Raw genomic sequence first — 13,067 nt, 5'->3', positions numbered from 1 at the left:
GGACTTGAGTTTAATCTCCATAAGTAAACATTTAAATGAGTTTACAACCACAAAACACACCCACACATGATTTTACGGCCGTAAACTCATGTTGGTGTAATTTTGATGGTTTAAGGGCTTAAATGGACATGGGGATTGCTAGAATGGATATCTAAAATGCCTTGGAACACTTGGAATGAATTAACATCATTTAAAAGGGAGTTTACGGCGACACTCTTGGAGTTTACGGCCGTAAACTCACCCATGGCCAAGAATGATTAATTTAAACTACAAAGGACAATCACATGTGATTCTAACTAATTTTCTAAGCATTGTTATGAATTTAGGTTACCATTTAACAAACTTTTAGGAGTTTACGGCCTAGAGGCATGTTCTATGGCCATAAACTCTCCTTGTGCTCTTGAAAAATTAGTTTTTGATGTTTAAAACACTCACATGTAATTCTAGAAATTTTTCCAAGCTTTTAGGGTGGTTTAAGACATCATTTGTCACACTTATAGGAGTTTACGGCCTAGGAGGAGTTGTTTGGCCGTAAACTCACTTATGTTGGGCATTAGTTGTGTTTAAGGTCTCCAAATCATTTTTAGATGAATCTAGGATTTACCACAAGGCCATTGGTTGAGTTTCAAAGCATTTGGACATGTTTAAAGGCACTAAATCCCCATTAAAGAGGAGTTTACGGCCCAAGAACATACCTTGACCGTAAACTCTCTTTTGTTCCTCATAATTCATGTTTTAATTGATTTAAGTCTAGATTTGCAAGCCTTATAGTCATATCTAAGTCTCAACTTTGATTTGGAAGGGTAATTTGGCTTAAAAACCCCATTTAATGGAGTTTACGGCCCAAGCTTGGTCCTTGGCCGTAAACTCATGTTCTTGGTCCCAAAACTCAAATAATTCATCAAATTGAAGGCTAAATATGTTGAATAACATGCTAGGGAGGTTACCTTAAAGATTTGAAGCCTTAAACTTGAGATTTGGACCTTAATTCTAACTTGAGGAGAGAGGTTGTGAGAGTTTAGTGAGAAATTGGCCAAAGGCTTCAAATGAAGTCTTCAAACACTTTATATAGTGTTCGGGAATTGGACACGACGGAATTCTACCCGATACCGACGTTAAGTGGGGCTTTTGGTCACACCCGACCAAATTGTCGTGACTCGATATGGTCGATTCTATAATTATTCCGATCACTAAAGTAGGGTGTTAAAATGATTTCTAAATGTATTAAGACACTCATTAAGTCATTTTAGGTTGATATAAACTAATGACTTAATAAAATGGCGAAATCGGAAACGAATTTGAAAATGACGTTCAGTTGATCAAATTGGATTACAAGTTGAGGTACAAGAAATGATATGAAATTTCGGGTTGTTACATTATCCCCCCGTTAGAGTAAATTTCATCCCGAAATTCAAGACAACAAATAAGATAAAATACAAATCATGGATCTAGAAAGAGTTGTGGATACTTTTGTTTCATCGAGTCTTCTCGCTCCCAAGTGAACTCCGGTCCCCACTTGGCATTCCAGCGAACCTTCACCAGCGGGATGCGACTTTGTTTCGTACGTTTGACTTCTCGATCCATGATTTCGATTGGTTCCTCCACGAAGTTGAGGTTTTCATCAATCTCAATCTCGTCTAACGGAATCACTAGGGTTTCATCGGATAGGCACTTCTTGAGGTTTGAAACATGAAAGACGGGATGGATGTTACTGAGTTCGTGAGGTAAATGAAGCTTATAGGCTACCGGACCAACTCTGGCGATGATTTCAAAAGGTCCAATGTACCTCGGATTAAGTTTCCCACGCTTACCGAAACGTACAGTGCCTTTCCAGGGCGAGACCTTCAACAGAACACGGTCTCCAACCTGGAATTCTAGTGGTTTCCGACGATTATCAGCGTAACTCTTTTGGCGATCGCGCGAGGCCTTTAGTCATTCACGGATTTGGATAATCTTCTCAGTGGTTTCACGGATGATCTCAGGACCAGTAAGAGCACTGTTGGGGACTCGACTCTTGGCTAACTATGTATCTCCCACCTCGGCCCAGCACAGAGGGGATCTGCACTTGCGACCGTATAGGGCTTCGAACGGGGCAGCCCTAATGCTGGTGTGGTAACTGTTGTTGTACGAGAATTCGATCAAAGGTAGATGTGCATCCCACGACTTTCCAAAGTCAATGACACATGCTCTAAGCATGTCCTCCAGGGTTTGGATTGTTCTCTAACTTTGTCCGTCGGTCTGAGGATGATATGTCGTGCTCATGTCTAGTTAGGTTCCAAGGGCTTTCTGGAGAGACTGCCAAAATCGGGAAGTAAACCTGCTATCTCGATCAGAGATAATGGATGCCGGTACACCATGCAGTCGGACTACCTCCTGAATATAAATCCGCGCGAGTCTTTCCATCTTGTATGATTCTTTGATTGGAACGAAATGAGCTGACTTTGTCAAACGATCAACAATCACCCAAATGGTATCATACCCACTCGAGCACTTGGGTAGTTTGGTGATGAAATCCATAGTAATCATCTCCCATTTCCATTCAGGTATCTCAGGTTGCTGGAGCAGACCCGAGGGTTTCTGGTGTTCAACTTTTACCTTGGCACAAGTCAGACACTTGCCCACAAATGAAGCTATCTCAGCCTTCATATTTGGCCACCAATATTGTTTCTTGAGATCTAAGTACATCTTGTCAGAGCCTGGGTGAACAGAGTATCTGGTTCTATGCGCTTCTTCCATGACTAACTCTCTGAATCCTCCGGACTTAGGAATCCAGATCCGATCCATGAAACAATGGACTCCGTCACTTCTGATCTCAAATTTCTTTTCCATTCCTCTCAAAGCTTCATTTGACATGTTCTTGGGTTTAAGGGTTTCTAACTGAGCTTCTCGAATTTGCATGGGTAGGTTGGAATAGATGGTTATCGACTGGCTCTTCGCCTTGTTGCTTGTACTCTCCTTTCGGCTAAGGGCATCTGCTACCACATTGGCCTTGTCGGGATGGTAACGGATTTCACACTCATAATCACTGAGTAATTCTACCCATCGCCTTTGTCTCATGTTCAAGTCTTTCTGGTCGAAGATGTGTTGCAGGCTCTTATGGTCAGTAAAGATCGTGCACTTGGTTCCGTAAAGGTAATGCCTCCAAATCTTCAATGCAAAGACTACGGCTCCTAGCTCTAAGTCGTGTGTGGTATAGTTGACCTCGTGTGCTTTCAACTTTCTAGAGGCATAAGCAATTACTTTTCCTCTCTGCATAAGCACACAGCCTAAACCTTGAGTAGACGCATCGCAGTATACAACAAAGTCCTCTGTCCCTTCGGGTAGGGACAGGACAGGCGCGCTGCACAAAGCTTTCTTCAGCGTCTGAAATGCGGTTTCTTGTTTATCACCCCAACAAAAGGGTACGTCTTTCTGTGTTAGAGTGGTTCAAGGTTTGGCGATTCGGGAAAAGTTTTGGATGAATCTTCGATAATAGCCAGCGAGACCCAAGAATTGCCGGATTTATGTGGGTGTCTTCGGTGTTGACCAATTCTCTATTGCCTTAATCTTGGAAGGATCGACATGAATACCCTCCTCACTTACCACGTGACCAAGGAAAGTTACCTTCCGTATCCAGAACTCGCATTTTGAAAACTTCGCGTACAACTTCTCGGATCGCAGGGTCTCCAACACTAGCCTCAAGTGTTGTTTGTGGTCTTCTTCACTTCGGGAATAGACGAGTATGTCATCGATGAACACTATGACAAACTTATCCAAATAAGGACGATACACCCGGTTCATCAGCTCCATGAACACTGCCGGTGCGTTGGTTAGACCAAAGGGCATCACTACGAACTCGTAGTGTCCATATCGAGTCCTGAAAGCTGTTTTGGACACATCATTTTCTTGAACTCGTAACTGATGGTAACCTGACCGAAGGTCTATCTTAGAGAAGTAACTGGATCCCTGGAGTTGATTGAAAAGGTCATCTATTCGCGGAAGAGGATATCGGTTTTTGACAGTCAATTTGTTCAGCTCGCGATAATCGATACACATACGAAAGGATCCATCCTTCTTCTTGACAAACAAAACCGGAGCTCCCCAGGGTGAGGAACTCGGTCTAATGAATCCTTTGCTAAGCAACTCGTTAAGTTGATTGGATAACTCCTGCATCTCTGCTGGAGCTAAGCGATACGGAGACTTCGCTACGGGAGTAGCCCCAGGAATTAGGTCAATACGGAACTCGACCTGACGCTCGGGAGGGATTCTTGGAAGCTCTTCAGGAAACACATCAGGAAAATTACAGACCTCGGGGATGCTCACGAGGTCTTTAACTTCTTGTTTCTCGTTGATTATATGGGCCAAGAATGCAACACACTCTTTTCGCAGGAGTTTCTGAGCTTTGATGCAGGAAATGATACGAAGGTTGGAACCGAGTTTATCGCCATAGATCACTAGGGTTTGACCCGAAGGAAGGTTGAGACGGAAGGCTTTTTCGAAGCAAAGGATATCTGCATGATTGGGACTCAACCAATCCATGCCAATGATGACATCAAAGCTCTTTATGGATACTGGCATAAGATCGATATGAAATGAATGGTCGTTCAAGGTAAGAGTGCAATCTACGAATACCTCACTCGCACTTTCTTTCTCTCCGTTTGCCATCTCGACGGTAAATATTTCGGTTAGAGGTTGGGAATCATGTTTTAGGTTATGTTTGAATGCATGACTAATAAAACTTCTTTCAGCACCCGAATCGAAAAGAATATTAGCATACGAGTTGTCGAGAAGAAACGTACCCGAGACAACATTGGGATCGGCGACCGCTTCTTCCCGTCCCATAGCAAGGACCCTTGCGGTGTTGCCAGCAGTAGTCTTCTTGGGGCAGTTCCTTTTAAAATGCCCGGCTTCACCACAGTTATAATAGGCTTAACCAACGCCTGTTCCAGAGGATTGGTTTGCTGATTGAGTCGGAGCTTTGCAGTATCGAACAGTGTGTCCCTTCTTACCACAATTGGTACAGGATAGTTCTCGACAGGGACCAGGATTATGGTGATACTTGCATTTTTCTCAAAGAGGGAGGTTACCAACATATCAGTTGGTAGGAGTTGGAGCTATGGATCCCACAACGGAAGCAGCAGCTACAAGGGTAGTAGCAGCATGAACTGCTACTGTTTGTTGTCTTTTGGAGGAGCCTTGGGAAGATTGACCCTTCTTCTTCTTCCAGAATTTCCTTTTCTCACCACTGCTTTTAGTCGACTCAGGGGTAGCAGTGGTGGCTTCCTCAACATCATCATTGTGGTGAATTATAGCTTGGGCTAAAGTCTTAGCACTATCATAAGTATCTGGGCGAGTAGCTAAGACATGACCTTTTATCGGATTGGTTAACCCCCAAATAAACCTCTCGATCTTTTTGCTTTCAGGGGTGACTAGAACAGGGCAAAGAAGGGCAAGATCATCAAATCGGGAAGTGTAGGCAGCAATGTCGGAACCTTTCATTTTCAGGTTCCAGAGCTCGTGCTCTAGCTTTTGCATTTCACCTCGGGGACAATATTCAGCAAGGAGGAGTTCTTTCATAGCCTCCCAGCTCATGGAATTGGCTACAGGGAGGGTTAAGGATTTGACTCGGCCATTCCACCAAGTTAATGCTTTATTAAGGAAGGTACAAGCTACGAACTTGACCTTATCGGACTCAGCACAGGCACAAATTTCGAAGATGGATTCGATCCTCTCGAACCATCGGGATAAGGAAATGACACCTCCAGTGCCATTGAAGAAAGAAGGCTTCGCATTCATGAAGTCCTTGTAGGAACCCTCCTTACGGCGTTCCTGGTTACCATCTTGATTCTGATTATTGCCTCCTGAACCAACGGTGTTTAGTTGGGACATGGCACTTGCCACCGCGGCGGTAACAGCTGTTTGAAATAACACGGGATCGATTTCAGGAGGAGGTGGCGGAGGGTTGTTGGAGTTGGGTCTCTTCCTGGGAGGCATCTTGATCTAATAAGATCAAGAAAGAGAGAGGATGATAAGTCCTCTGAATTGAATCGAGAGATATGATAGATATTAATTCCAAATAAGCGATAAAGCAGGAAAGAGTTATTGAAGCATGTAAACTATCACTAAGGAATAATCGGGGTTCTATACGCGTACGATGATTCGAGAAATACTCCCATAGTATTTCATTGTTTGCTATGATACTGGCTCGATGTTTGTGGTATTAAGGTAAGTTTTAGGCATGCCGCATACCACAGTCACTCCCAAGCACATGTTGATCGTGCCTCGAATGAATATAGTTGGCCAGGCTATATTGACCCTAGACACGACTACATAACTGCCCAGGTTTAACCGCAGTACACAACACCCATTTACTTATGTTTTGTTCTACTTATAGATACGAATCTCGACGGTTCGGTATACTTGTATATTTTTGAAAATACTGGTAGTTTGAAAATACTTTTAATTCAGAGCATTGAGGCACTTTAGTGTTTATAGTTTTATACCATGTAAGGTTTGGTATACTTTATTCACTATAAACAAGGGCTCTGATACCAATCTGTCACACCCCGAAAACCGAAGGCGGAAACATTTCCGGGGTTGACTCCACGTTGAGTATCAAATCCAATGTACATAGTAAGTAAAGTGAAACAAACATTACATTACATATTAAAAGTTTTACAATTTGTTTCAAAAGACACAGTTTATACAGTTGTGTTACATAATATAGATATAAACAAAATGAATGAGCCTTGCACGCACACGATCCTGAACCAAGTAAGTCTTCGGGTACCTGTACTATCATTGACCTGAGAACACAAGTAATTTGAAAATCAGCATAACGCTGGTGAGTTCATAAGTAGTTTTGTTTTGTGAAAATGTTTATGTTTCCTTTCTGTTTCTGAAAATGTATCACACGCCAAGAAAATCCCATATTTTCTTAAAAGTTGGTTGTTGTATCACAAAAGTAAAGTATAGTTTGATTAACCACTTCATTGTTCTATTCCTTTTATGTACCAGTGTATTCCCAGGAAAGTCCCATACTTTCCTGAATTGTTAGTTATTGTAAAAGATGTAATGTTATTCAGTTGGTTACACTTTTCTGGTTATGTATATGCTACCCAGGAATGCCCCATGCTTTCCTGTATGTTGGTTTTCAATGTGAAAGATGTATTCTGTTAAACCTGGTTATGTACAAAGTTTTCCCCAAGAAGGTCCCATACCTTCCTGAATGTTGGTTATCATATGTAAAAGATGTAAAGGATGTAAAAGATGTGAAAGATGTAAACTGAATCCTGATTATCTGTAAAATGTAGTAAGTGGTTCATTATTATTATAAGTAAATCTCTGTTATCCTAGTTGCGAGTTCCATAACCATACTAAAGACTGAACCTGTGGCAATAAGTAGTCCACAGCCTTGTGGCAATAAGTAGTCCACAATCCTTATGACTTTCGTCACCCTTGAACCATTTCGGTTCGGCTGTAGCTAGCAGCCAGGTGTGGGGTAGTCAGCCCCGTATAGATCTATACACTCAAGTCATGCTCTCTAAATTCCATAGATTCTGGTTACGGGTGTAGTCCTCCACTCGCGTATCTCTGTGGAGTGTTCGCCGAGGACGTGTCTCCAATCATACGGAATAACAAATTTACTAGTAATAATAGGATAATCCTCCATTCGCGTATCTCTGTGGAATGTTACCGAGGACAAGACAGTGTACGAAATATATTGTTCATGTGTTATAAATTCATGCTTTTAACTGATAAAGTGTGGAAACCATTTGTGAAATATATAAAACATAACAGTTTATAAAACCCATTTCACAAATAATTGTTTAAGTGATCTGTGTATTCTACTAGTTATCAGTTGTGTATATCAATATTAAAATCATATGAAATGTGAAACACACACATGAAAATAAGTTTTGAGTACAAGAAAACCCTTGTACTTTGCTTGTGTCCCCCCCTGAAAACAGTGAAAAACAGTGAAAAACGGTAGGGGTATGAACTCACCTGACTCGGAAATGTTTCGGTTTTGGATACTAGACGTTGGTTAGAGGATTGTTTACTCGCGATGTCCCTATGTAAAATGTAATATTGTCCATATAATACTAATTAAATTTACAATCACTAATTATTTAGGACATTACACTCCAACGAGGTTAAACACCTCAAAACGAGCGTTTGGAGTGACCCGGGTGACATCTACGGATGAAATATGGCACTAGGGACTTGGGACTTGAGTTTACTCTCCATAAGTAAACATTTAAATGAGTTTACAACAACAAAACACACCCACACATGAGTTTACGGCCGTAAAATCATGTTGGTGTAATTTTGATGGTTTAAGGGCTTAAATGGACATGGGGATTGCTAGAATGGATATCTAAAATGCCTTGGAACACTTGGAATGAATTAACATCATTTAAAAGGGAGTTTACGGCCACACTCTTGGAGTTTACGGCCGTAAACTCACCCATGGCCAAGAATGATTAATTTAAACTACAAAGGACAATCACATGTGATTCTAACTAATTTTCTAAGCATTGTTATGAATTTAGGTTACCATTTAACAAAGTTTTAGGATTTTACGTCCTAGAGGCATGTTCTATGGCCACAAACTCTCCTTGTGCTCTATCAAAATTAGTTTTTGATGTTTAAAACACTCACATGTAATTCTAGAAATTTTTCCAAGATTTTAGGGTGGTTTAAGACAACATTTGTCACACTTATAGGAGTTTACAGCCTAGGAGGAGTACTTTGGCCGTAAACTCACTTATGTAGGGCATTAGTTGTGTTTAAGGTCTCCAAATCATTTTTAGATGAATCTAGGATTTACCACAAGGCCATTGGTTGAGTTTCAAAGCATTTGGACATGTTTAAAGGCACTAAATCCCCATTAAAGAGGAGTTTACGGCCCAAGAACATACCTTGGCCGTAAAATCTCTTTTGTTCCTCATAATTCATGTTTTAATTGATTTAAGTCTAGATTTGCAAGCCTTATAGTCATATCTAAGTCTCAACTTTGATTTGGAAGAGTAATTTGGCTTAAAAACCCCATTTAATGGAGTTTACGGCCCAAGCTTGCTCCTTGGCCGTAAACTCATGTTCTTGGTCCCAAAACTCAAATAATTCATCAAATTGAAGGCTAAATATGTTGAATAACATGCTAGGGAGGTTACCTTAAAGATTTGAAGCCTTAAACTTGAGATTTGGACCTTAATTCTAACTTGAGGAGAGAGGTTGTGAGAGTTTAGTGAGAAGTTGGCCAAAGGCTTCAAATGAATTCTTAAAACACTTTATATAGTGTTCGGGAATTGGACACGACGGAATTCTACCCGATACCGACATTAAGTGGGGTTTTGGTCACACCCGACCAAATTGTCGTGACTCGATATGGTCGATTCTATAATTATTCTGATCACTAAAGTTGGGTGTTAAAATGATTTCTAAATGTATTAAGACACTCATTAAGTCATTTTAGGTTGATATAAACTAATGACTTAATAAAATGGCTAAATCGGAAACGAATTTGAAAATGACGTTTGGTTGATCAAATTGGATTACAAGTTGAGGTACAAGAAATGATATGAAATTTCGGGTTGTTACACCAACACCGGAGTCATCACCGTCAATCTCATACAAATATCCCGAATCGGGGCGCTCAATGCCCTATGACTCACGGCGTCAGCTACCACGTTAGCCTTGCCTGGGTGGTACAGGATCTCGCAATCATAATCCTTTACTACATCCAACTATCTCCTCTGACGCATGTTCAAGTTTGGCTGATCCATCAAATACTTCAAACTCTTGTTGTCCGTGTATATAGTACACCGAACCCCATACAGATAATGGCGCCAAATCTTGAGGGCGAACACCTCGGCCCCCAACTCTAGATCGTCGGTGGGATACCTTGCCTCATGGGGCTTCAGCTGCCTCGATGCGTACGCGATCCCATTCCCTCTGGAAGGGCCAACACCGGGGCTTCGCACAATCTCTGGCGAAGAGTCTCAAATGAGGCATGCTGCTCGAGGCCCCAGCTGAACACCACACCCTTCCGGGTCAACCTGGTGAGAGGAACAACAATCTTGGAGAAATCCCTAATGAACCTCCGATATAGCTGGCCAACCCTAGAAAACTCATGATCTCAGAAGGAGATTTCAGCACCTCCCAACTCATCACCGCCTCGATCTTGGCCGGATCGACCAAAATCCCCTTTTGGTTAACGAGGTGACCAAGGAACTGCACCTCTCGTAACCAAAAATCGCCCTTGGAGAATTTGGCGTAAAGCCTCTCCGATCTCAGCATACTGAGGATTTCTCGCAAATGCTCCTCATGCTACTCCCTGGATCTCGAATACACCAAAGTGTCGTCAATGAACACAATCACCGATCGATCCAGCATCGGTCTGCAAACACTGTTAATGAGATCCATGAACGCTGCAGGCGCATTGGTGACCCGAATGGCATCACCACGAACTCGTAATGCCCATAACGAGTCCTGAATGCGGTCTTATGGATATCCTCCTCGCGCACTCTCATCTGATGATATCCAGATCTCAGATCAATCTTGGAAAACCTAGACGCTCCCAGCAGCTGATCGAACGAATCGTCGATCCTCGGCAAAGGATAACGGTTCTTGACCGTTAACTTGTTCAGCTCTCGATAATCTATGCACATTCTATGCGAACCATCCTTTTTTTTCACAAAAAGGATCGGTGCTCCCCACGGCGAGCTGCTCGGCCGTATAAACCCCATCCCCAGCAGCTCCTAAAGCTGCGAGGATAACTCCTGCATCTCTGGAGGTGTAAGGCGATAGGGTATCTTGGCAATAGGTGCTTCCCCTGGAATCAAATCAATGTGAAACTCAACCTGCCTCTCGGGAAGCACACCCGGTAACTCCTCGGGAAAGACATCTGGGAATTCATGCACTATCGGGACCTCCTCAACCATGCTCGGTCTCTCTGCACCAACTCTCGTATCCATCACATACGCTACAAAACCACTACAGCCCTGCTGTAGACTATGCCTCGCTCTAGCTGCTGAACAAAATGCTGAATCGGGACGGGTACCCTTGCTGTACACCGTAAGAACTCCTCCACTTGGGTCTCGTATAGTCACCAGCTGCCTCTCGCAATCGATAATTGCTCCAAATCTGTTTAACCAATCCATGCCTACGATGACACAGACGTCCCCCATCGCAATCGAGACCAAATAAATAGGATACTCTACACCGAAAATCTCGAGTACGCATCCTCGAATCACCTCCGTGGCAACACTGCTCTCTCGTCAACGATGGAGACTCTCAGAGGTTGACTCAACGCCTCTCGACTAATACTGATGTGCTGACTAAAATCCAATGATATAAAAGATCGACTCGAACCCGAGTCAAATAACACCAAAGCAGGTACAGAACTCACAATAAAAGTACCTACGCATATCATAATATAAGCACAAAATCTCAAACATTAAAATAAATACATGAAAGAATACATACCAGCCACGACATCGGGCGCTGTGCGGACCTCTTCTGCAGTCAACTGGAAGGCTCTCCCCCGAGCCTTCGGCGTCTCGGTCTTCATCGGCCGACTATTAGAAGCTCTAAAAGCAGTAGGGGAGGACCCCTGAGAAGCTCCCTGTGCTGACCCTCGCAGTAGCGCACACTCGGCCTTCCGGTGTCCGCTCTGGTTGCAGTGAAAACACACTGCAAACCCCTTGGGGCAGTCCTTGGCCATATGTCCCTCCTTGCCACACTTGTAGCAAGATCCAGCTCTACAAACTCCATCATGACCCTTGCCGCACTTTCTACAAGTGCAGACCTTCTGGCTCCCTGCTCTGGAATCAGCGGGCTTGGCCCGCTTGGCTGCCAGCTGGGACTGTGCCGGTCGCCGATCCCTCCCCTGAGATTCCGCCTCCTCCTTAGCCTGAGTGTCTAGCTCTATCTCCCTCTTCCAGGCATTTTCCTGAAGCTCGGCAAATGTCTGGTACTAGGAGTTCGCCACGAACTCCCGAATATCTCTCCTCAAAATACTCAAATAACGGCTCATACGTGCCTGCTCAGTAGACACGTGTTCAGGGCAGAACATTGCCCTCTCATGAAACATTGTGGTAATAACCGTAACAGACTCCGTACCCTGCTTGAGGGTCAAAAACTCCTGTGCCAACTGATCCTGTTCCACCGAGGGAACGTACTCATCACGAAACATGGCGGTGAATCTCTCCCAGGTCACCACAGCAAGCTCTGCTGGAGAATTGTGTGCCGTCGCGCACTTCCACCAGTCCTTCGCCCCCAGGCGAAGCTGATTTAGCGCAAACCGAACCCTCAAGTGCTCCGGGCACGAGCATGTATAGAAACACCCCTCAATGTCAGATACCCATCTCATCGCTGCAATCGGATCATACATCCCATCAAACTCTGGTGGCTTCGTGTTGCTGAACTGCCTGAACAACAACGAGTCACCCCCCTGCGGCCTAGCAGCAGCGACGACTGCGGTGGCCGCTGCAACAGCAGCCTCAGAAAGAGCGGCATAACGCTCATCAAAAGTCTCAGTCAGCGTGGTCTTAATAGACCCAAACATCTCTGGTATCTCTGCCCTGATAGCCGCAGCCACCTCCTCATGGATGATCCGGCGGATCTCCTCATCATTAGTCCCGCTGCTCTCTGGCGCATGACATGTCCTCACCATGGTCTACCTCTGAAATACAACATACGATATATTAGAAACTCACTCGAGCATACTCGCACTCGATAACTCATCCCTCCTTGATCCCTGGCATCCTGAAGATTCTTACTTGAACTGTACACCGCCCCGGTGTTTTCAGTAGTACGGGCCCAATACTACCGTCCACACCGCGTCATTATACACCCCAAGTCCTCCTCCTAGGATCCCAAGTCCTAAGTACTCTATTATGCATACTCCACTCTCTAACAGATCTTTCATAAGCTCCTCACTGCTACCTACTCACTCTCAAGCATCTCATAGCAGCTCACCTCCCCCTAGGCTAAGGCATCACAAATCAGGCCACTCTAGTCCTAATAGGAATACCTAGCCCTCTCTAGCACGAGAATACATCATATCAATCTCATAAGCATAT

Source organism: Lactuca sativa, chromosome 1, assembly GCF_002870075.4.
Source record: "Lactuca sativa cultivar Salinas chromosome 1, Lsat_Salinas_v11, whole genome shotgun sequence".
Lineage (NCBI taxonomy): Eukaryota > Viridiplantae > Streptophyta > Magnoliopsida > Asterales > Asteraceae > Lactuca > Lactuca sativa.
The sequence above is the reverse complement of the archived record's forward strand: the minus strand, read 5'-3'. Positions refer to the sequence as shown.